At 38.8% G+C, this 24,048-nt stretch overlaps 1 pseudogene; it reads left to right on the forward strand.

The window, feature by feature from the left end:
- The first annotated feature begins 487 nt into the window (after positions 1–487).
- The window catches only part of LOC108315411, a 32,418-nt pseudogene continuing 8,857 nt past the window's right edge, over positions 488–24,048 (forward strand).

Here is a 24,048-nt window from a genome sequence, read left to right on the forward strand (position 1 = left end):
AGAATATTTTTTTTTTCTAATTCTCTGAAGAAGAATGTCTTTGGTAGTTTGATAGAAATAGCATTGAGTCTGTAAATTGCTTTGGGTAGTATGACCATTTTAACGATATTGGTTCTTATCCATGAGCATAGAATGTTTTTCCATTGGTTTGTGTCATTTCTGCTTTCTTTCAGCAGTGTTTTAAAATTCTCATTGTAGAGATCTTTTACCTCCCTGGTTAACCGTATTCCTAGGTATTTTATTCTTTTAGTGGCTATTGTGAATAAGATTATTCTTTCTTTTGCTCTCAGCTTGGATGTTATTGGTATATAAAAATGCTACTGATTTTTGTATATTGGTCTTTTATCCTGAAACTTTGCCTAAGTTATTTATCTGATCTAGGAGAGATTAGGGGACTATCTAGGTAAAGAATCATAAAATTAGCAAAGAAAGACAGTCTGACTTCCTGTCTCTCTATTTGGATGTCTATTGGCTATCTATTCCCCTCATGCGAGGAGGTAAGCAGGCTTTCACAAGGCCCTTGCCTCAATCACAACCTCCGATCCTGTGGTTTTGATCCTGGGACTATTGAGAGGCAAAGTGAGTTTTCACCTCTACAAGGTTCTGAAATAAGTCGGAAATGTACATTAATTAAACTAATTTTAAGTACTTTCTGCATCCAAGGCTAAGAAAATCCATTCCTTATTCTATTTCCCATCCTAAATTACCCGCTGTACTCCCAATTGTGGCTTATCTGAAAATGGTTTCCCAAGAGGAGAAACCCTTCAGTGGATATTCCACCCTTGGTTTAGGCAATAGTGTGTCTTCTAATTATTAACATGCACCAACAATTCTGAACAATGTTAACAATTAAAAACGCTCTTCATCATGGAGAGGACACCTCTTACTGCTTTGCTCTTCTATTAGTCACCGTTGTCAGAAGTTCTACAGTGAGATCCAGTGATATCATAAAATGCTCCAAAATGAAGTGCATGGTGACCCTGTAGTAATAAAAGGCCTGGCAAGATAGAAATGTTCCACATTTGGGTATAAGCCTCCTCTCATCATCAAATTCCCAGAGAGAAATTAAGGCCTGAGGATTAAATACCCTTGCAAGCTAAAGTTTAAAGACATGAAAGTCTCTGGGAATTGAACCCCCTCAGTAATTTAAATGCTCCTACTCTTGTGAGTTAAAAATCTAAAGAAATGAAAGTGCCTTCCTCAGTTTGTTTTTCTGCTCAGTCTCAGGAAGAGTGTGGGGTAGGCTCCTGTGGCAGCTGTAGCTTGGGATTCGTCTTGCTGGCAGGACTATGGGTCCTTCAGGGACTCCAGAATTGTTCTGAAGCAACAACTTTGGTGTTTCATTTTAGTATGCTGCACTCATTTGTCAGTACTGGCCATATTCACCAAATTAAAAAAAAATCAATTCTCAGGCTCTAGAGCAGTTATCCCAGGGACCGTTATTTCCCTAGAACTCAGTATTTCATGTTACCAAATACCCCAAGGTTCCTGAGTGAAAAGTAGAAATAAGGAAGCCTTCTTTGTTTTAATGTCTCTAAGATACAAGAAGGTCAATATCAAGCTTCCAGAATCCTCCTAACAATGTATGCTGTGAGCCAAAGCTGAATAGGGAGAAATCTCCTAGACAAACTATTATGACCTTTTGTATCTACCATATCTTGGAGGAATATCCACCTGTACATCCATTCTCCTTTCCAATAGAATATCATTTGAAATATTGCTGTCTTTTAAAAAGTTTAGAAATTTGCAATGGGAGTGGTTCCAATCTCTGGGACTTACAAGAAGACTTTATTTGTCATCTGCTGTATACAAAAATCCCTGCATTCCATTTCCCCATTATGTTTCTGCCCCTCCCCTGCCAACACCCAGTGTTAATATAAGTGTAGGCTCTATCTTGTGTTCATGGATAGAGTCTGTCTTATGAGAAAGCGCTCTTAGTTCTCTGCCAAGTAGTGATTCCACTCCCTCTAGCTATGAAGTGGTTTAGGTTAAAGAAAACTGCCTTTTGGGGAAAGTTTCTTCCTCATAAGAAATTAACCAAATGAGATACCACTGAATGGGGATGATTCTTGAGTTCATTTACAAGACTTACTAGTTCAAGCTTAGACCTTGTTGCAGTTTTCCCCTTGGGAATACAGAATGGAAGTTGAGATAGCCAACATAGAAGATCTTATGTTGGCTGGACACAAATAATATAAAGCTAGTATGGATATATGAAGCTAGTGTGATATAAATGATGATAAATTATATAAAGTTAGTGTGGATATATATGAATCTCCCTATTGCTCTGTAGTGCACATGAGTTTACCTTCCTTTCAACTTAAAAAAAATACCAAATGTTGTGCTATAACTGTCTCAGAGGCTTATAGGAATAAAGACTTGTGTTTCCCTATAACTGGATCTTTGCCTCAGATGTTCCTATTGACTCAGGCTTCCCAGCATATTCCAAGGTATCTGCAGAGGTCCTGCTGTCCACACAGGTATGTTACGTGTAGTTAAAGTTTGAACTGCTTTTGCCAGTACTAAGATGCTCCCTGTGCCTACCATGGGCCTATAAGTTTGCTGAGGACAGAGCAATCAGTTTGCTTCCCAGCTTCTGGGTGAACTTCCTCCAGCTGCAGTCCTCTTGCCTCCACCAAATATTCTTTCTGCAGGTTTTGCTGAGACCCGAGGTCTCTAGTATCTTTGCTGAGGCTTAGTGGCTCTCAACGGACATTTCTCTGAAACCACCCATGGGTCAGGTTCTGCCACTGATATTAGCCTCCTTAAACTGTAATCATCCTCAAAAGTTACAATGCTGTGCAGCTAAGACTTAAGGCTTTTGTTCAGGTTGTAGCAGTTAAAAGCCGACTACTCAGAAAGGAACTTCTGCTTCCAAATTCACCAATTAGTGAGAAAATGGGCAGATCAGAAGTATTAAAGCTGTAGGGTATAGGAATTCCTCCCCATAGAAAGAAATAGCAGGGGTGGTGAAGAAGCTACCTTTTTTTCTTTGAGACGGAGTGTTGCGCTTGTTGTCCAGAGGCTGGAGTGCAATGGTGTGGTCTCAGCTCACCATAATCTCTGCTTCCCGGGTTCAAGTGATTCTCCTGCCTCAGCCTCCCTAGTAGCTAGGATTACAGGCATGTGCCTCCATGCCTGGCTAATATTTTTGTATTTTAGTTGAGACGGGGTTTCTCCATGTTGGTCAGTCTGTTCTCAATCTCATGACCTCAGGTGATCTGCCTTCTTTGGACTCCCAAAGTTCTAGGGTTACAATCATGAGCCACCATACCCGGCCTTAGAAGCGACCCATTTAGCAGATGAGGCTGCTGCCAAAGAAATAATTTTAAAAACTAAATGATGTCTAGAGTCTCCTGAGAAGCATTTGAGAAACACAGACTTCTGAGCCTGATAGTAGAGAAGGAAAATCCTAAATTCTACTGTAGCTTCATATTCCTTTCCAGTGGCTGCTGTAACAACTTCTCACAAAACTTGTTGATTAAAATAACTGAAGTTTATTCTCTTACAATTCTGAAGACCATAAATCTGACATCAGTTTCACTGAACTAAAATCAAGGTGTCAGCAGGAACATGCTCCCTCTAGAGGCTCTAGAGGAGAATTCATTTATTGCCTCTTCTACCTTCTGCTGGCTGCTGGCGTTCCTTGGCTTGTGGCCACATCATTGCAATCTCTGCCTCCGTGCACACATTGACTTTTCCCCTTCTGTATGTGTCAAACATTTCTCTGCCTGTCTCTTATGTGGACCCCTATGATTGGATTGTATGCCCATGTGTGTAATCCAGGATTATCTCTTCATCTCAAGATCTCAAGATCTTAATTCAATTGCATCTACAAAAACTGATTTTTTTTTGTTTTTTTTTTTTTTTAGACAGAGTCTCATTTTGTCATTGGGTGCCAGGCTGGAATGCAGTGGTGCAGCCTCGGCTCACTGCAACCTCCGCTTCCTGGGTTCAAGCAATTCTCCTGCCTCAGCCTCCCGAGTAACTGGGACTACAGGCGTGTGCCACCACACCCGGCTAATATTTGTATTTTTAGTAGAGATGGGGTTTCACCGTGTTGGCCAGGATGCTCTCGATCTCTTGACCTCGTGATCTGCCTGCCTTGGCCTCCCAAAGTACTGGGATTACAGGCATAAGCCACCACGCCCAGCCTACAAAAACTCTTTTTTTTTTTTAAATTGCATTTTAGGTTTTGGGGTACATGTGAAGAACATGCAAGATTGTTGCATAGGTACACACATGGCAGTATGATTTGCTGCCTTCCTCTCCGTCACCTATATCTGGCATATCTCCCCATGCTATCTCTCCCCAACTCCCCACCACCTGCTGTCCCTCCCCTATTTCCCCCAACAGACCCCAGTGTGTGATGCTCCCCTCCCTGTGTCCATGTGTGTCAGTTTGCTGAGAATGATGGTTTCCAGGTTCATCCATGTCCCTACAAAGGACACGAACTCATTGTTTTTGGTGGCTGCATAATATTACATGGTGTATATGTGCCACATTTCCCTGTCCAGTCTATCATCAATGGGCATTTGGGTTGGTTCCAGGTCTTTGCTGTTGTAAACGGTGCTGCAATGAGCATTCGTGTGCATGTGTCCTTATAGTAGAATGATTTATAATCCTTTGGATATATACCTGGTAATGGGATTGCTGGGTCAAATGGAATTTCTATTTCTAGGTCCTTGAGGAATCACCACACTGTCTTCCACAATGGTTGAACTAATTGACACTCCCACCAACAGTGTAAAAGTGTTCCTATTTCTCCACATCCTCTCCAGCATCTGTTGTCTCCAGATTTTTTAATGATCGCCATTCTAACCGACGTGAGATGGTATCCCAATGTAGTTTTGATTTGCATTTCTCTAATGACCAGAGATGATAAGCATTTTTTCATATGTTTGTTGGCCTCATGTATGTCTTCTTTTGTAAAATGTCCGTTCATATCCTTTGCCCACTTATGAATGGGCTTGTTTGTTTTTTTCTTGTAAATCTGTTTTAGTTCTTTGTAGATTCTGGATATCAGCCCTTTGTCAGATGGGTAGAATGCAAAAACTTATTCCCATTCTGTTGGTTGCCGATTCACTCTAATGACTGTTTCTTTTGCTGTGCAGAAGCTATGGAGTTTGATTAAGTCCCATTTGTCTATTTTGGCTTTTGTTGTCAATGCTTTTGGTGTTTTGGTCTTGAAGTTCTTGCCTACACCTGTGTCCTGAATGGTTTTGCCTAGATTTTCTTCTAGGGTTTTTATGGTGTTAGGTCTTATGTTTAAGCCTTTAAACCATCTGGAGTTAATTTCATTGTAAGGTGTCAGGAAGGGGTCCAGTTTCTGCTTTCTGCACTTGGCTAGCCAGTTTTCCCAACACCATTTATTAAACAGGGAGTCCTTTCCCGTTTGCTTGTTTTTGTCAGGTTTGTCAAAGATCGGATGGTTGTAGAAGTGTTGTGTTGCCTCCAAGGCCTCTGTTCTGTTCCATTGATCTATATCTCTGTTTTGGTACCAGTACCGTGCTGTTTTGATTACTGTAGCCTTGTAGTATAGTTTGAAGTCCAGTAGTGTGATGCCTCCTGCTTTGTTGTTTTTGCTTAGAATTGACTTGGCTATGAGGGCTCTCTTTTGGTTCTATGTGAAGTTTAAGGTGGTTTTTTCCAGTTCTTTGAAGAAGGTCATTGGTAGCTTGATGGGGACAGCATTGAATCTGTAAATTACTTTGGGCAGTATGGCCATTTTCACGATATTGATTCTTTCTAACCATGAACATGGAATGTTTTTCCGTCTGTTTGTGTCCTCTCTTATTTCATAGAGCAGTGGTTTGTAGTTCTCCTTGAAGAGGTCCTTTATGTTTCTTGTTAGTTGTATTCCTAGGTATTTTATTCTCTTTGTAGCAAATGTGAATGGCAGTTCATTCTTGATTTGGCTCTCTTTAAGTCTGTTATTGGTGTATAGGAATGCCTGTGATTTTTGCACATTGATTTTGTATCCTGAGACTTTGCTGAAGTTGCTTATCACTTTCAGGAGATTTTGGGCTGAGACGATGGGGTCTTATAGATAAACAATTATGTTGTCTGCAAACAGAGACAATTTGACTTCCTCCTTTCCTATTTGAATACCCTTTATTTCTTTTTCTTGCCTGATTGCTCTGGCTTGAACTTCCAGTACTATATGGAATAGGAGTGGTGAGAGAAGGCATCCTTGTCTAGTGCCAGATTTCAAAGGGAATGCTTCCAGTTTTTGCCCATTCAGTATGATATTGGCTGTTGGTTTGTCGTAAATAGCTTTTATTATTTTGAGATATGTTCCGTCAATACCTAGTTTATTGCTGGTTTTTAACATAAAGGGCTGTTGAGTTTTGTCAAAGGCCTTCTCTGCATCAATTGAGATAATCATGTGGTTTTTATCTTTGGTTCTGTTTATGTGGTGAATTATGTTTATAGACTTGCGTATGTTGAACCAGCCTTGCATCCCTGGGATGAAGCCTACTTGGTGATGGTGGATAAGCTTTTTGGTATGCTGTTGAAATCAGTTTGCCAGTATTTTATTGAGGATTTTTGCATCTATGTTCATCATGGATATTGGCCTCAAGTTTTCTTTTCTTGTTGAGTCTCTGCCGGGTTTTGGTATCAGGATAATGTTGGTCTCATAAAATGATTTGGGAAGGATTCCCTCTTTTCGGATTGTTTGGAATAGTTTCATAAGGAATGGTACCAGCTCCTCTTTGTATGTCTGGTAGAATTCAGCTGTGAACCCATCAGGACCTGGGCTTTTTCTTGGGTGGTAGGCTCTTAATTGCTGCCTTGACTTCAGACCTTGATATTGGTCTATTCAGGGTTTTAACTTCTTCCTGGTTTAGGCTTGATAGGATGCAAGTGTCCAGGAATTTATGCATTTCTTCCAGGTTTACTAGTTTATGTGCATAGAGTTGTTTGTAATAATCTCTGATGATGGTTTGTATTTCTGTGGAATCTGTGGTGATATCCCCTTTAACGTTTTTTATTGCATCTATTTGATTATACTATCTTTTCTTTTTTATTAATCTGGCTAGTGGTCTATTTTGTTGATCTTTTTGAAAAACCAGCTCCTGGATTTATTGATTTTTTGAAGGTTTTTTTGTGACTCTATCTCCTTCAGTTCTGCTCTGATCTTAGTTATTTCTTGTCTTCTGCTAGGTTTTGAGTTTTTTTGATCTTGCTCCTCTAGCTCTTTCAATTTTGATGACAGGGTGTCATTTTAGATCTCTCCTTGCTTCTCAAGTGGGCATTTATTGCTATATATTTTCCTGTAGAGACTGCTTTAAATGTGTCCCAGAGATTCTGGTATGTTGTGTCTTCATTCTTGTTAGTTTCAAAGAACATCTTTATTTCTGCCTTCATTTCATTGTTTATCCAGTCAACATTCAAGAGCCAGTTGTTCAGTTTCCATGAAGCTATGCGATTCTGAATTTGTTTCTGAATTCTGATTTCTAACTTGATTGCACTGTGGTCTGAGAGACTGTTTGTTATGATTTCCGTTCTTTTGCATGGCTGAGGAGTGATTTACTTCCAATTATGTGATCAGTTTTAGAGTAGGTGTGATGTGGTGCTGAGAAGAATGTATATTCTGTGGATTTGGGGTGGAGAGTTCTGTAAATGTCTATTAGGTTTGCCAGGTCTTAGTTCAAGTACTAGGTATCCTTGTTAATTTTTTGTCTGGTTGATCTGTCTAATATTGACAATGGGGTGTTAAAGTTTCCCACTATTATTGTGTGGGAGCCTAAGTCTCTTTGTAGATCATTAAGAACTTGCCTTATGTATCTGGGTGCTCCTGTATTGGGTGCATATATATTTAGGATCATTAGCCCTTCTTGTTGCATTGATCCTTTTACCATTATGTAATGTCCTTCTTTGTCTCTTTTGATCTTGTTGGTTTAAAGTCTATTTTATCAGAGACAAGAATTGCAACTCCTGCTTTTTTTTTTTTTTTTGCTTTCCATTTTCTTGGTAAATCTTCCTCCATCCCTTTATTTTGAGCCTCTGTGTATCCTTGCATGCGAGATGAGTTTCCTGGATACAGCACACTGATGGGTTTTGGCTTTTTATCCAATTTGCCAGTCTGTGTCTTTTGATTGGGGCATTTAGCCCAATTATATTTAGGGTTAATATTGTTATGTGTGAATTTGATCCTGCCATTTTGATGCTAGCTGGCTGTTTTGCCCATTAGTTGATGCAGTTTCTTCATTGTATTGATGCTCTTTACCATTTGGTATGTTTTTGGAGTGGCTGGTACTGGTTGTTCCTTTCTATGTTTAGTGCCTCTTTCAGGAGCTCTTGTAAAGCAGGCCTGGTGGTGATGACATCTCTGAGTACTTGCTTATTTGCAAAGGATTTTATTTTTCCTTCACTTATGAAGCTTAGTTTGGCTGGATATGAAATTCTGGGTTGAAAGTTCTTTTCTTTAAGGATGTTGAATATTGGTCCCCACTCTCTTCTGGCTTGTAGGGTTTCTGCTGAGAGATCTGCTATGAGTCTGATGGGCTTCCCTTTGTGGGTAACCTGACCTTTCTCTCTGGCTACCCTTAGCATTTTCTCCTTCATTTCAACCCTGGTGAATCTGATGATTATGTGCCTTGGGGTTGCTCTTCTTGAGGAATATCTTTGTGGTGTTCTCTGTATTTCCTGGACTTGAATATTGTCCTGCCTTGCCAGGTTGGGGAAGTTTTCCTGGAAAATATCCTGAAGAGTATTTTCCAGCTTGGATTCATTCTCTCTGTCACATTCAGGTACACCTATCAAACGTAGATTAGGTCTTTTCACATAGTCCCATATTTCTTGGAGACTTTGTTCACTCCTTTTTACCCTTTTTTCTCTAATCTTGCCTTCTCATTTTATTTCATTGAGTTGATCTTTGACCTCTGATATTCTTTCTTCTGCTTGGTCAATTCGGCTGTTGAAACTTGTGTATGCTTGCAAAGTTCTCGTGTTGTGTTTTTCAGCTCCATCAGTTCACTTATATTCCTCTCTAGGTTGTTTATTCTCATTAGCGTTTCATCAAATCTTTTTACAAGGTTCTTAGTTTCTTTGCATTGGGTTAGAACATGTTCTTTTAGCTCACAGAAGTTTCTTATTACCCACCCTCTGAAGCGTGTTTCTGTCAATTCATCACACTCATTCTCCATCCAGCTGTGTTCCCTTGCTGGTGAAGAGTTGTGATCCCTTGTAGGAGGAGAAGCATTCTGGTTTTGAGTGTTTTCCTCCTTTTTGCACTGTTTCCTTCCCATGTTTGTGGATTTATCCACCTGTCATCATTGTAGTTGTTGACTTTCAGATTGGGTCTCTGAGTGGACATCCTGTTGTTGATCATGAAGTTATTTCTTTCTGTATCTTAGTTTTCCTTCTAACAGTCTGACCCTTCTGCTGTAGGACTGCTGAGGTCCACTCCAGGCCCTGCTTGCCTTGGGATCACCTACAGGAGCTGCATAACAGTAAGGGTTGCTGCCAGCTTCTTCTTCTGCTATCTTTGTCCCAGAAGGATACCCGCCTGATGTCAGTCTGAACTCTCCTTTATGAGGTGACTCTTTGGATATATGGTGGTCAGGGAGCTGCTTGAGGAGACAGTCTGTCCTTTATAGGAGCTCAAGTGCTGAACTGTGAGCCCCCATGGGAATCTCCTGGCCCCCATGGGAATCTGGAAATACGGTGTCCACTCACCCTCTGCACTTTCACTGGGAGCTGCAATCTTAAGCTGCTCCTAATCGGCCATCTTGTATCCCTCACTACAAAAACTCTTTATTCAAATAAAGTAATATATACAGGTTCTGAAAAGTAGGAAGTGGACATATCTTTGAAGAATCATTCTTCAGCTCACCACAAGTTTTGTGGGAATTTGGAGAAGTAAGGATAGCAGCATCTTCCAATATTTTCTTGTATTGTAGGTTGGTGCAAAAATAATTGCGCTTTTTGCCATTGAAGGTAACATATATCCTAGACAGTTGAACTGCCTTCTTTTCTTTCCTTTCCTCCCCCATCTCCCACTACCTTATGTTTGTTCATTATGATTAAATTCACAAATTAATCCACAATTATGGGATATTGAATGCAAGGTTATCAGTACAGAACCAGAGGAGCATGGACATTACTCAGAGATCCTGGTCTTGGAATGAAAACAATAAATAACAATGAGACTTTGAGTTGACTGCTTTTTAAATATTAGGGCAAAGGATAAGCATGTCTTTTAGTTGGAGTAGGTATTTTTCATTGCATTATGCTATGTAGTAGCATTTTTTTAGAAGTGTAGAAGAAGGGTAAACATTGGTGGAGGATGGATTAAGCATGGACCCCAGTGGACATTTCTATCCTTTATGATTGCCCAGCCTCTGACCTCGTATCATACATTTGGGGGATTCCATACCTTTTGAGGCAGAGCCAATCTCTAATATTTAAACTGAAAATATAAAACATTTGCTTGTAACTAGGGCATGGTCAGTTTCTCCAGACTTTGAATTAGCATTTAGTGACAGGAAAACTCAGGTACCACACAGATCCATTCTGGTGAGTCTGGAAGTTGTGATTGCAGGTACTTTCAGGCTCCAATGGTAGATTGGTGGAAATTTTAGGGACACCACACAGCACCCAGTGTTGGTGGCACTGCAGTGCAAGCTATGCCCAGTGATGGTGACAGTAAAGCTTTATGGATTAAGTTCTGAGAAGTATTGAGGGTCCTTTGGTTTCTTGGCTGTTGTAACCTCTAAGTCTGTTCTTTCATGTTGCAAATATTCTATAAGCTGCCCAAAATGTTTTAAGTACATTCCCTTTTTGCTTTATGGGCCAGAGTTTGCTTCTCATTATTACACCTCAGTACCCTAACTAATACAAATGAACTGGTTAATTTTATTAAAATGTAAATAATAGATAAAGTGGAAGATATTGCCTAGAAAATAGAACTAGAGGTTAAAAATCAAGGGAAAAAAGATGAGAAAATTGGAGATCAAACATCTAATGTAGGAAGTGATCCAGAAAGATGGAACCGAGAAAACACAAAGGAAGAAATTACCAAATAAGGAATATAGGAAAATTTCCCTTTACTGAAGGCTGAAAGTTTCTAGACTGAAAGGAGCCACCAATTACCCAGATCAACAAATGCAAAAAGGCCCACATCAAGTTATAAAGAGAGGAAAAAACAGGTCACAATCAAAGGATAGAAATTCAAATGGCTAAAATATAGGATTCTAGAAGATAGTAAACAAATACCTTCAAAATTCTAAGGGACGTGACTTCAACTTAGGTTTCCATACCCCATCAGTCAATCAATCAATCAGTCAATCAACCAACCAGTCAATCAATCAAGATACACGAGAAGTCCAAAAGCTAATTTTTTATCTATCTTTTCTCAGGAAGTTATTGCAGAATATGTTTTAGCAACTGATAGAGTAAAACAAAAAATATAAAGACATGGCTTCAAGAAATCAGGGGATCCAATATAGGAGAGAAGTGAAGGGGAAGTTTCAGTATAAACAGTTAAACATCAGGGCAAGGAAGCTACCAGTTTTCATTAGAGCTGAATGGACAGTTCCATCCTCAAAGAGAAAAATAATATAACTAAATTAAATGGTCGGCTGGCATTTGAGTTAAATAATTATTGATAGGTACACACTAAAACAGCTGCAGCATTTGAAAAAACTTGGAATGGGCACAGAAAACCAAGCAGTGATAAATAAAGCAACCACTAACTTTCAGGAAATAAATTCTTTTAGAAATACCAGAAAATTATATGTAAATGGAAATGTAATCACAGAAAACAATTTGACTTAGAAATAAATAATATTTATACAATAAAAATATAAACACTATTGATTTATTAAGAAAAACTGTGATAAAAGAAAAACTGTGATATAATTTATTTTCCCATGATATATATATGCATATATGTGTGTGTGTGTGTGTATATACATATATATACATATATGTATATACACACACACACACACATATATATATATACAGGTCTTTCCAAGAGGTAGAAAGCTTAGGTCTCATAAGAAAAATAATTGTGCTTCTAAGGCATTAGACTCTGTGGTAAATAAAGCAGCTCTTAATCAAAGGAGGAAAGGAAAATCAGAAGGTCCTCATCAAATGGAGTTGTCTCAATCTGTTTGCCTTCCTTGATGTATGAGGCTTTTATTAAATGTAATCCTTAGTTCTAAATGATAGTATTCTGGTAAGGTTTGGCTTTCTCCCACTCCCAGATAACTATATAGCTTACAAAGTGCTCTCACATGTTTTATTGCTTATCAGTGTAACAACTCTCTGGGCTACATTTATTCAGTATTTCTTAAATACCAGACAGTCTAAATTATATAAACCCCTAATATGTATACATACAGCCAACTGTATGTATTGGTCACTTCCTTCATTAAATGTTTGTTTTCTTTGTTTGATCCCCAATTTTCTCTTCTTTTTCTCCTTTGATTTTGAACCTCTAGTTCTATTTTCTGGGACATATCTTCACTTTATCTATTATTTACATTTTAATGAAATTGACCAATTTATTTGTATTAGTCAGGGTACTTAGGTGCAATCATGAGAAGAAAACTCTGGCTCATAAAGCAGAAGGGGAATGTACTTAAAACATTTTGGGTAACTTATAGAATATTTGCAATATGAAAGAACAGACTTGGAGGCATACCTGGCATGAATGGTGTATTTCTTTGTCCCTTCTGTACACATGTCTGAATGATATTTTTTACAATGTGGCACTAGAGTGTAGGGAAGAAAGGGTGTAGAGGCTTGGGAATGTAGTAGAGCTAAATATTAACAGAAGTCATTAGATAATGTATAAGATACATTAATCAAGAAGTAAATGCATAAGCACATTATTTAGAGAAATGAAGTTGAATACCAGAAGACACAATTCAATATGTTGCAGTAGTTGCCTCTCAGTTGTCAGACTGAGGCATACTAAAAGGCAGCTTTAGGTATTTTAATACTATTTGATTTAATTATTAAGGAAAAGTGTAAATTGATTTGCAGCACATGCACTGTTAACTTGAAGCTAACTGTAAAATGAAGCCAACTGTATGTATTGGTCAGAGAGAAAAACTACATTTATTTGTCCCATTGTACAAGCCTACTCCAGCTTCAATTCCCTCCATCCCCCTCTTTTCCTTTCCAATCAAGCAGAAGGTTCCCTTGCCCTAGGTAAAGGGAGATCTCAGTTGAAAGACAACGAGTAATTAAAGTCATCTATTCTTTGCTTTGGACCTTCCAAATCTGCAGGTCTTGATAATTTAGAGATTAATAAATAATTTTGATCTGACTTGAATATCACGTTACTCATTAATTTTGTAACCTAATCCAAAATTATGTTGTAAATTATTGAAACAAAAGATAATACATCTTTATCTTCATAATAATAGTTAAATATTATTGAAAGCTTGCCTTGTGCTATATCTGTCCTAGGTATTTGGTGTATTTCATCTAATTTTTCCTCATAGAAACCCTATCAAGCAGGGCTATCATTAATCTCATATTTAGTGGAAACTGATACTCCATTTTATCCTTGGATTATGGGTGGAAATATTCACTGTTCTTTTTTGCTGATATCCAGTAATTTGAGATCACGCACTTAGATGTACTTGAAAAGAATGTATACACCTTACAAATCTAATGCTTATGATTGCCATTTTCTGTTCATAAAACCTTTTTCTGCAACATTCAGTGCTGCAGCTACAGATCAGGGAGCTTGGGTGTAGGCAGAGTGCCTTTCTGTCCTGTTAGGCTCAAGCTCTAACTCATTTGATTATTCTACAATATCTGCCATGAATGCTTTCTGTACCCATGGCTGTGGGATATTTTTTACAATATGGCACTTGAGACAGCAGCTCCTCATCAAATGGTGTTGTCTCCATCTGTTTGCCTTGCTTGATGTATGAGGCCCTTATTAAACGTAATATTTAGTTCTAAACAATAGTATTCTGGTAAGGTTTGGCTATCTCCTACTCCCAGATAACTATACAGATTACAAACAGCTTTCACATGTATTCTTTTATTTTATCAGCATTACAACTCTCTGGACTACATTTATTCAGTATTTATTACATTCCAGGCAGTCTAAATTATATAAACCCCCAATCATTCAAGGTAGACGTTGTCATACCCACTCTGTGGATAGGAAAACAGGCTCGGAGAAGTGAAATGGCTTGCAAAGACAACCAGTTGGTAAAGGACAGAACTTGGAATTCTTCTAAAGGTAGTTCTCAGTTTCTTTCAAACACTGTAGATATCTTTAGATTTCCAACCACTGAAGTAAATTCCACTCCTTTAGCCAGATGCCTGGTGGAATATTGTTCAGCAGGAGTTTCACCCGTCTTTGTGTGTGTGTGTGTGTGCAACATCTACTTCTTTTAGGCCCTTGAAATGGATCTAGCTCTCTTATTTAGCTGGCCAATCACAAAGTCTGATGCCTTAGAAGCACAATTATTTTTCTTAAGAGACCTAAGGTTTCTACCTCTTGGAAAGACATATATATATATATATATATGTGTGTGTGTGTGTGTGTGTGTGTGTGTGTGTGTGTATTTATGTATATATTTATATATATGTGTATATATATATATATATAAAAGACCTATATATATTTGTATATAAATATATATTATAAATTTATTTATTTATTTATTTCAATTATATATAATTTTATATATATTTATAATTGAAATATATGTGATTGAAAAAATATATATGTGTATATATGTATATGTATATATAATTGAAAAATAAATTTCCAACACTACTGTCTCTTAACTTGTGCAATGATTCTGCTGACATTTGCTGAGTGAGTATAACTAAAGGGTCTATAGATACCAAACCTTACATTAACAAAGAATCAAGGTGAATACAAGTGCAGACAGCCTTTCTTAAATTTCTTGGACCCTGCCTTTGCCTAGTATATCTGAAATATTTGGATCCTTACTTGAAAGGTGTGTTTTAAAATGGAAACATTGTTATTATGTCTAATTTTCTGTCTCTCTCACCTCTAGGTTTTCTAGTCAAAGTAGATTTCAGGCACTCCTTCTATTAAGATTGTAATTCCCAATTCCTTTTTTCTTTCTTACATTTTTTCTGCAAGTAGAACCTATCACACTATCTTACAGTTGTTTTTTTTTTCTTTAAAATAAAAATTTCTAAGACAGGCACATAACTATTATTATCTTGGGGTAGGAATGCAGGGATTATGTATAGATATTGTTCATTTCTCTCTGTACCTTTTTGTATTTTGTAATTAGAAAAAAGTTACATAAAAATTTACTTTAGTAGTCTCTCTAAGGACATACTTTTTTTTTCTTTTTTGACAAGATCTTTTTCTGTCTCCCAGGCTGGAGTGCAATGGCACTCACACGTCACTGCAGCCTCAATCTCCTGGGCTAAATCTATCCTCCCACCTCAGCCTCCCTAGTAGCTGGGAGTACAAGCATGTGCCACCACATCTGGCTAATTTTTAAAAAACTACTTATTAGAAACAAGATCTTGCTATGTTGCCCTGGCTGGTCCCCAACTCCTGGGCTCAATCGATCCTCCTGCCTTGGCCTCCCAAAGTGCTGGGATGACAGGCTTGAGCCATGGTGCCTGGCCTGAGGCATGCTTTTAAAATGGTGATGAATATCTCCACATAACACAGGCATGTGAGGAAATCGCAAAAATCAGATAAATTTTAAGGAAAAGCAAGGTATGTTCAGAGATATTTATCTTTTCAAGTCTGATTGGAACTATACCTGTAACCACTGTGCCAATAAGAGTTATTTTCTTAAGGTAGTTTGGAGGAAATTTTTAAGAAGCATTGGGTGAACAGGAAATGCTCAAGAGATAACCTGATCGTAATGTTCTAAAGAAGATTTCTATACTGAGAGGAGAGGAAACGATGAGCTCTGAGCTCCCTTTTGGGTCTAAGGTTTTCTAAAGGCCTTTATGGAAGGTGGAGCCTTTATAAAAAGGCAGGGAGGAATCTTAGATTTCTAGATTGGAGGTGGTTCTACTTCAAGAGAGGCTGTGTTAACTAGCATTTATTTTATAATAACTTTCTCTTCTTCTATACAAGATCAGATCATACATTGAATGATATTTTTCAAGGGCAAAATACCCCTTCTCCAATTGCTACAAGAAATTCATCATGTTTCCCCACTTGTCCAAGACATAGATTAGCTCTCTAGTTGATGATTATGGAGTTCACACTTTATAGTTAAATTTCATATTTTTAGCTCAATATTTGTTTGTTTGTTTTCAGTCCATGACCCAGTTACTTATGCTCCCAGAGCACAGGAAAGTCAAAGTGCTGTGCCAGTGGATTCCCCGGGTCTGCTCCTAGGTTCCACGATCCCCTGGAGGGACTCACAGGACTCAATGTATAGTCCTACTCACAGTGATTATGTATTGCAGTGAAAGTGTTCATATAAAAAATCAGCAAAGGGAACAGGTGCATACCCAGGGTAAGCTAGGAGCACATTTCCAAGGGTTCTTTCATAGTGTTGTCACACAGGACTCTCTTAAATTTCCCAGCAATGAGTCGTGACAACGTGTGTGAAATGTTGCCCATCGGGAAAGACCGTTAGGGACGCAGAGCCCAGGTTTCTAATTGAGGTCTGGTGGCATGCCCTCTCTACCTGCCTCTGCCTGGCATGTACCCAAATTCCAGACTCCCAGAAGGAAAGCAGGTATTCAGCATAAACCATATTTGCACAGTTTAGGTACAGTGAGTCATTCTTGCCAGCGAATGGTGGGAATCTTCTGAAATCTAAGTTTCCAGATGTCAGCCCAAAGACCAGCCTTGTAAGCAGGGCTTTCTAAGGATAGCAGTTTACAAGTCTGTGATATTAACTCTTTTCTGTACGGTGATCTTTTAGATGTTTTCTGAAAAAGGGATCTAGTCCTGCCAGAAGAGGAAGGGCTTCTGACTCTTCTTTTGTAATTTTTGGAGAGATCCTAACCACAGAACAAACCTCCCTTCCTTTTAACGACAGAAAGAATAGGAAGAATTATAGAGGGAGAATCAATAGGAGAATTTTTTTTATTCCTTCAAATGAGACCAAATAAGTAAAGGCTTGCCTGCATGGGCATAACAACTTGGCCCAAATAAATAGCCATAAAAGAGATCCCTTACCACAACCCAGTGTCTGCCTTAAGTATATGTTGGAGCAGGAAAATATATACATGCAAGAGCCCCAGTAAGCACTTAGAGGCATCCTGCTGGCTTACTGACAGGGGCTAAATGCTGACTTCAGATTTAATACACAGTCATCACATTAAACAGTGTTTACTTGCCAGGATCCTATTGTGTCTGGCTGTTATAGCTCCTATGATGTTTTTCTACCCTCCTTGCCTGGATGTCCTATCCAGCACATCATTTGTCAGCCCTTTTAATTGCCTTCTCAATGGCCCTAGGTTTCCTGTGTGTCTCCTAAGGTGCCATCACTGCCGAATCAAGAGTTGCCAGTCTCCTTCCTTGCCTACTTACCCGTATCTCTTGTTAAAATATGACCCTCTTGGTTATCCAGTAAAGGAATGGTGGTGGGAGGAAGAAGAGTTAATGAGGCATTATCTCTGAAAAGCTGAGTGGATTGGATTAGACAAAGAATGGCAAATATGTGGCCAATCCCCTCAGTCCAGCCTTCTGGGCCTGTGCTGCACAGAGAGCATGGCGTTATTTCTAGTTGCATCCAACACAGTATTTATTCTGGGCAGCCATTGAAGCCTACTGATTCCTGGCATAGATTGCTTTTAAAGTCCTTTTAATTTATAAGTGAAATGATTACTTTATTCTTGTGAAATGCATATAAATAAAAACAGGCTAAGCAATGTGGTTCAGTAGCATGTACTGTGGAATATATAATATTTTTACTATATTACTGTGGAATATCTGATATTTTTAGGTGAAATATGGACAAACATTTGTCAGTCGTAAACCTATTTTAATGTGAATTAGGAGAATTAGCAAACACATCAAACTTATTTGTGAAAATGAAATGAAGTTTAGATTTATTAATATATTTATTTAAAGGAAGAGGAACCGAATTAAATGCTATTTAGTAAATAATAGTACAGATGTGGCAAAAATCACATAGACTCAAAACCTTGCTTCAAAATGTCCTGACCATGTGAATTTGAGACAGCTACTTAATCTCTATGGGGTTCTGCCCTTTCACTGGTTGAAGGAAGAAAGTACTGCCCACTTCCAGTGTTGTTGTAAGGATTAGAAGTAATGATATGGAAGGGAAGTTCTGGGAAGGGAAGGGTGTGGTCTCTGGCGAGGGCTCCACCCTCCACCTGTGCCTACAGATCTAGGTGAGGACTGACACTCCTGCCTTCCCTCCCAAATGTTGCATTTCCCAAGACCACCATGGCCTGCCATGCCCCCATCCTGTGCCTATAAAAATCCCATTTACCCTATAAGCAGACATACAAGTGGCTGGAAGTTGAGAGGAACACACTGGTGGAAGAAGACACAAGTGGCTGGCCGTCTAGAGGACATTCAGGGGAGTATGACGGGGGAAAAGCACAGGACAGATGCTGGCACGCTGGCAGGCCATCGACTGGTGGAATGAGGCATAGTTGGAGGAGAGCCCAGGCTGCCAAGCAGCCCAATTCCAGGGGAAAACCATCTCCCTCTGGCTCCCCCATCTGCTGAGAGCTACTTCCACTCAATAAAACCTTGCACTCATTCTCCAAGCCCATGCGTGATCTGATTCTTCTGTTACACCAAGGCAAGAACCCTGGGGTACAGAAAGCCCTCTGTCCTTCTAATAAAGCCGGGGTCTAACTGAGCTAACACAAGCCGCCTACAGACAGCTAAATTGAAAAAGCACCCTGTAAAACATGCCCACTGGGGCTTCAACTGTAAACATTCACCCCTAGACACTGCCATTGGGTCAGAGCCCCACCGCCTGCCCCTCTGAATGCTCCTCTAGAGGTTTGAGCAGTGGGACATGGAAGAAGGGAGCCACTTGTCCATTGCATGCCCTGCGCAGGGTACAAGGTAATTTTTCCCTTTTTAGTAATATATGTCAAGTTTCTGGCATGTGGCTGACATATAGCAGACAATAATAATTAAAATTAACTAAATGCTTACTATGTAACAAGGTTGTTACAGAGCTTTGTCTATATCAATCTAATCCTCCAAAAAACCTTTACGAGATAGGTACTGTTATTGACACCCTTTTGCCAGGGAAGAAACTGAGGCACGGAGAGGTTAAAGTGATATAATTTCCCAAGTCACAAGTTAGTAAGTGGTAGAAGGGAGATTGAACCAGGTGGTCAGGCTCTAGAACCTCCAGTTAACTATATTCTAACATCTAACATTTTATGTACAATCTGTCATCATTTGCTAAACGTTACCATTTAGGGGTCTTTCTCCATGACCGTTTAGGTGGTCCCAGACATGTGCTAACAGGGACACTCAGCCAGGCTGGGAGTGGATGGGACATATGGGGGAATTAGTGAAGGGACATGCTGGTGACTGCTAATGAGAGCAAGAGGCTCCGATTGTTTTTGATTGGTATTAAGAACCAACTGTAGGTATTAATATGCTGATGAAAGTCAGGTACTTAAAGGTATACATAAAGGTGGACATAAAAGATGACTTGATCCAACCCTCAAGTCCTGCTAGTCTAGAGATGAAGCAACCGGCTAACAATTCACTGCAGTAAAGAGGAACAGATAGTATGTGACGAATCTATGTGAAGCACAGCAGAGACACAAGGGGGAGAGGGTCAATTCTCTTCGGGCAGGGAAGGCTTCATAAGGAGATAACATAAACTGGTTTTACAGGGTCCTTGGAAGGTTTTGAGCAGAATGTCACGGCCAGAAACGTGCTTTCATTAAATAGCTTATTTCCCCTCCACCAACTCAGGAAAAGGAGGGCCTGACCCTGGGTGGCTGCAGTGAGAATGGGGAAAGAAATACAGAGGCAGGCTTGAGGTGAGATTTCCAGGTGAAGATTACATATGAGGCCCAAGGGGAATACTGATATGAAGTCCAAGGACTGGGGTGTCCCTGTCAGGGACAGTTTATGGAAGGAGAGACTGCATTTATTTCCATCTGAAGCACCAATGAGACTTAAAGGTGTAGAGAAAAAGACTACAGGAAAGAGATGCTGGGTTTTGGGAACAACTTTCTCTCCAGAAGGACTCTATTAAAAGGCATGTTATTGATAAGGAAAGAAAGCGGTCGCTCTTGACTTTTACTGATTATCTCAGGCTAGTTTATCGTCACTGAAGGCCCCAAGAATGTAAGAGATGAGATGTGATTTCCAGAGGTGGGGGTGGGGGGCGGTGGGGAGCCACCTAAAGCTTCAGCCCTGCATCAGTAGGACATACACCGTCTCTTTTTCACTTGCATCTTGATTTACTTTCTTGAGAAGAGGAAGCGTGTCTTTCCAGCTACCACATGAGTAACTTTTTAGAGTTGTGGGTATTCATTTAACTTTTGTTCAGCCAGTGTTTAGTGAGCACTTACTATGTGGGAAGCATAATTCTTGAGGTTGAATATGCTGTAGGAAACTAAAACAGCTCCCACTCTCCTGTGACTTACATTATGGAGGTAGGGCGCTAGTATCTAAACACAAAGGAGTGGGCTGCACAAATGTCTGGATAAAGAGGATCCAGGAATATGGGGCAGTGAGAGCAAAGACTGTGGCAGGAACAAACTAGGTCAGATGAATGAGTTACTTTGTGGAAAAAATCTAAGCTGTTCATCTAGACGATCACCCCTTCTCCAACCCCCCTGGAATTTCAGGAAGTGGTCCCTGTATTTCTTAGTTACTAAGTGAACAAATTATCTTTGAGAGACTAGGGTGTGTGGTTCTAGACCGGTTCCTAATTTAAAAGTTAGCCTTGGTGGGGCCTCTGGGATTTTATGGTCTTTGAACTCAAATACTCTGGGAGGCAATTGCCATCTAGTGGCAAAGCGAGAAAACACACCTCATAGCTTGGGAAGGGCGACAAGTTTCTTTTAGAATAATCAAGCATGTAGCTCATCTTTCAGTCTTTGGCTATGAAATGACTTTGAAAATTTGCTGATTTTCTACTTTCTCAAAAATTCAGGAAAGTTGAACAGTTGGCCCCAAATTACTTACATTTCCAACAGAAAAGTTCATTTCTTTGACATGTACTACTCATTGTACACATTTTCACATTTAATCTCCACAGCAACTCTGCAGGCTGAACAGTTTTATTATCCTCATCTTGAATATGAATATATCTAAGAATTAAATAACTTTTCCAATGTTCTAGAGCTTTTAGATGACAGAGTAGGGATTTAACTCTAGTCTTTCTGAGGACAAACTTGAGTTACATTGCCTACCTACCTGTAGGTAGCTTTGAACGTGTGCTAAAGGAACTAGTTCTTATTAGACATCAGCAAGTGTTTGCTGAAACCACTAAATATTGTAATGAAGAAAATGCTCAGATCTTGAATTTACTAATAATGTAAAGGTCAGCTGAACACAAGGATCTTTCTAGTAATTAGATCTGCCTACAGTGGAACAGGATTCCTTAGCAAGCAGACATGCATGGGCTGCTGTGGGGGACTGGCAGAACATAGATGTGTTTTGTTTTGCCCAAGCCATGTCTTGTATACATTTGTATTTACATGCTTTGTCTGGGCATTCTTTCCAATTTCTCACCATCTCAATCTTTTCCTAAATAACACATCTGGCCCGCATATATTTACTTTACCTTCCCGGCCTAGTAGACATTTAGGTTGTGGACCACTAAGTGATTAACAGTGTTTAAGAAGATATCCTATCACGTATTTGATGGGTTACCAACACTTAAAACTATCCTATCGATTTTTAAAAATAGAAGTGTTAATACAAATAACAGTCTATCATTACCATAAACTTTTTTGCACAAAATAGGTAAAACAGTAAGGAAGAAAAAAGATAACAATGATAACTGGCATTTATTATTGCTTACTGTCTGTGACAATAAGCTGTGATTTTCTGAGTTTTGAGCCTGTTATGCTTGTTGTTTCTGTGCAATTATTAATACAGTCCTCTTTCACGTTAAAAATATCCTTTACTCTGTGTTTCCCCAGTCTGTTCCCCAGGGTCAGCCTTTGCTATTAGTATCTTGTCTTTTACTTTGGAAATTTCTGTATATATACAGAAATTATATAAGCATATGTATTATAAGCATATGTACTTGCATATATTCTTTCTAAAAGAAAAAAGTAAATAAGAGTACATTATATGCTTTGTTCTTGACCTTACTTTTTTTTAAAACCTAGCCTTTGTCTTAGAAATTTTTTTTCAATACACAAGCCAAATGTTATATTTAGCATGAATGTATGGCTGATTTTTAAAAAAAGCTCTTAATTTATAAATGAATATAGATTCACATGAGATTGCAAAGATAATACAGGGATGACCCATGTATGCTTCACCCAGTTTTCCCCAATGATTGCATCTTACATAATCATAGTACAATATCTAAACTAGGCAATTTGTACAATATGTGTATGTTCTCTCTCATTCTGTCACAGGTATAGATTCATGTAAACACCGTTGCGGTCAATAGCCACAACTGGTCCATCACCATGAAGATCTCCTTTGTGCCACTCTTTTATAGTTACACCTGTCCCCTGGCCTTCCACTATCCTTAAACCCTGGCACTGGCTAATCTGTTTTCTGCATCTATAATTTTGTCATGTAGAGAATATATAAATGAAATTATAAGTCTGTGACTTAAACATTTTTTAATTAAAAAATATATTTAGGGGGTACAAATGTAGGTTTCTTACATGCCTTTATTGTGTAGCAGTGGTCTTTGCTTTTAATGTACGTAACACCCAAATAGTGAACATTGTACCTAACAGATACTTTTCCATCCTTCATCCCACTCCCACCCTCCCACCTCTTGTATTCTCCAATATCAGTTCTTACAATCTGTGTGTCCATGTGTACCCACTGTTTAGCTCCTACTTCTAAGTGAAAACATGGTAGTATTTGACTTTGTGTTTCTGAGTTATTAGGATAATATCATCCAGTTCCATCTATGGTTTTGCAACAGACATGATTTTATTCTTTTCCATGGCTGAGTAGCGTTTCATGGTACATATATACCGTAATTCCTTTATCCAATTCTCTGTTGATGAATACTTAAGTTGGTTCCATATATTTGCTATTGTGAACAGTTCTGTGATAAACATACAAGTGCAGGCATCCTTTTTTTCAACTTTTATTTTAGGTTCAGGGGGTACATGTACAGGTTTGTTATATGGGTAAATTGTATGTCTCTGGAGTTTGGTATACAGATAATTTTGTCTTCTATGTAGTGAGCACAGTACTCAGTAAGTAGTTTTGTGACCCTCACTCTTCTCTTAACCTCCCCACTCAAGTACGCCGCAATGCATGTTGTTCCTATTTTTGTGTCCATGTGTACTCAATGTTTAGCTCCCACTTATAAGTGAGAACATGTGGTATTTGATATTCTGTTCCTGCATTTATTTACTTAATATATCAGCCTCCAGCTGCATTCATGTTGCTGCAAAGGACATAATTTTGGGTTTTTAGTGGGTGCATAGTTTTCCATGACATATATGTACCACATTTCATTTATCCATTTCATCATTGATTGGCCTCTAGGTTGATTCCATGTCTTTGTTATTGTGAATATTACTGTGATGAACGTACATGTGCATGTGTCTTTTTGGTTGAATAATTTATATTCCTTTGGGTATATATGCAGTAATGGGCTTGCTAGGTAAAATGGTAGATCTGTTTTAAGTTCTTTGAGAAATCTCCAAACTTTCCACAGTGGCTGAACTAATTTACATTTCCATTAGCAGCATATAAGCATTCCCTATTCTGAATGACCTCACTAGCATCTGTTACTTTTTGACTTTTTAGTAATAGCCATTCTGACCGTGTAAGATAGTGTCTCATTGTGATTTTGATTTGCCTTTCTGTAATGACTAGTGATGTTGAACATTGTTTCATATGCTTGCTGGATGAGATTATGTCTTCTCTTGAAAGGTGTCTGTTGATATACTTTGCCCACTTTTTAGTGGTTTTTTTTCTTTTCTTTT

Source organism: Cebus imitator, unplaced genomic scaffold, assembly GCF_001604975.1.
Source record: "Cebus imitator isolate Cc_AM_T3 unplaced genomic scaffold, Cebus_imitator-1.0 Scaffold171, whole genome shotgun sequence".
Classification (NCBI taxonomy): domain Eukaryota; kingdom Metazoa; phylum Chordata; class Mammalia; order Primates; family Cebidae; genus Cebus; species Cebus imitator.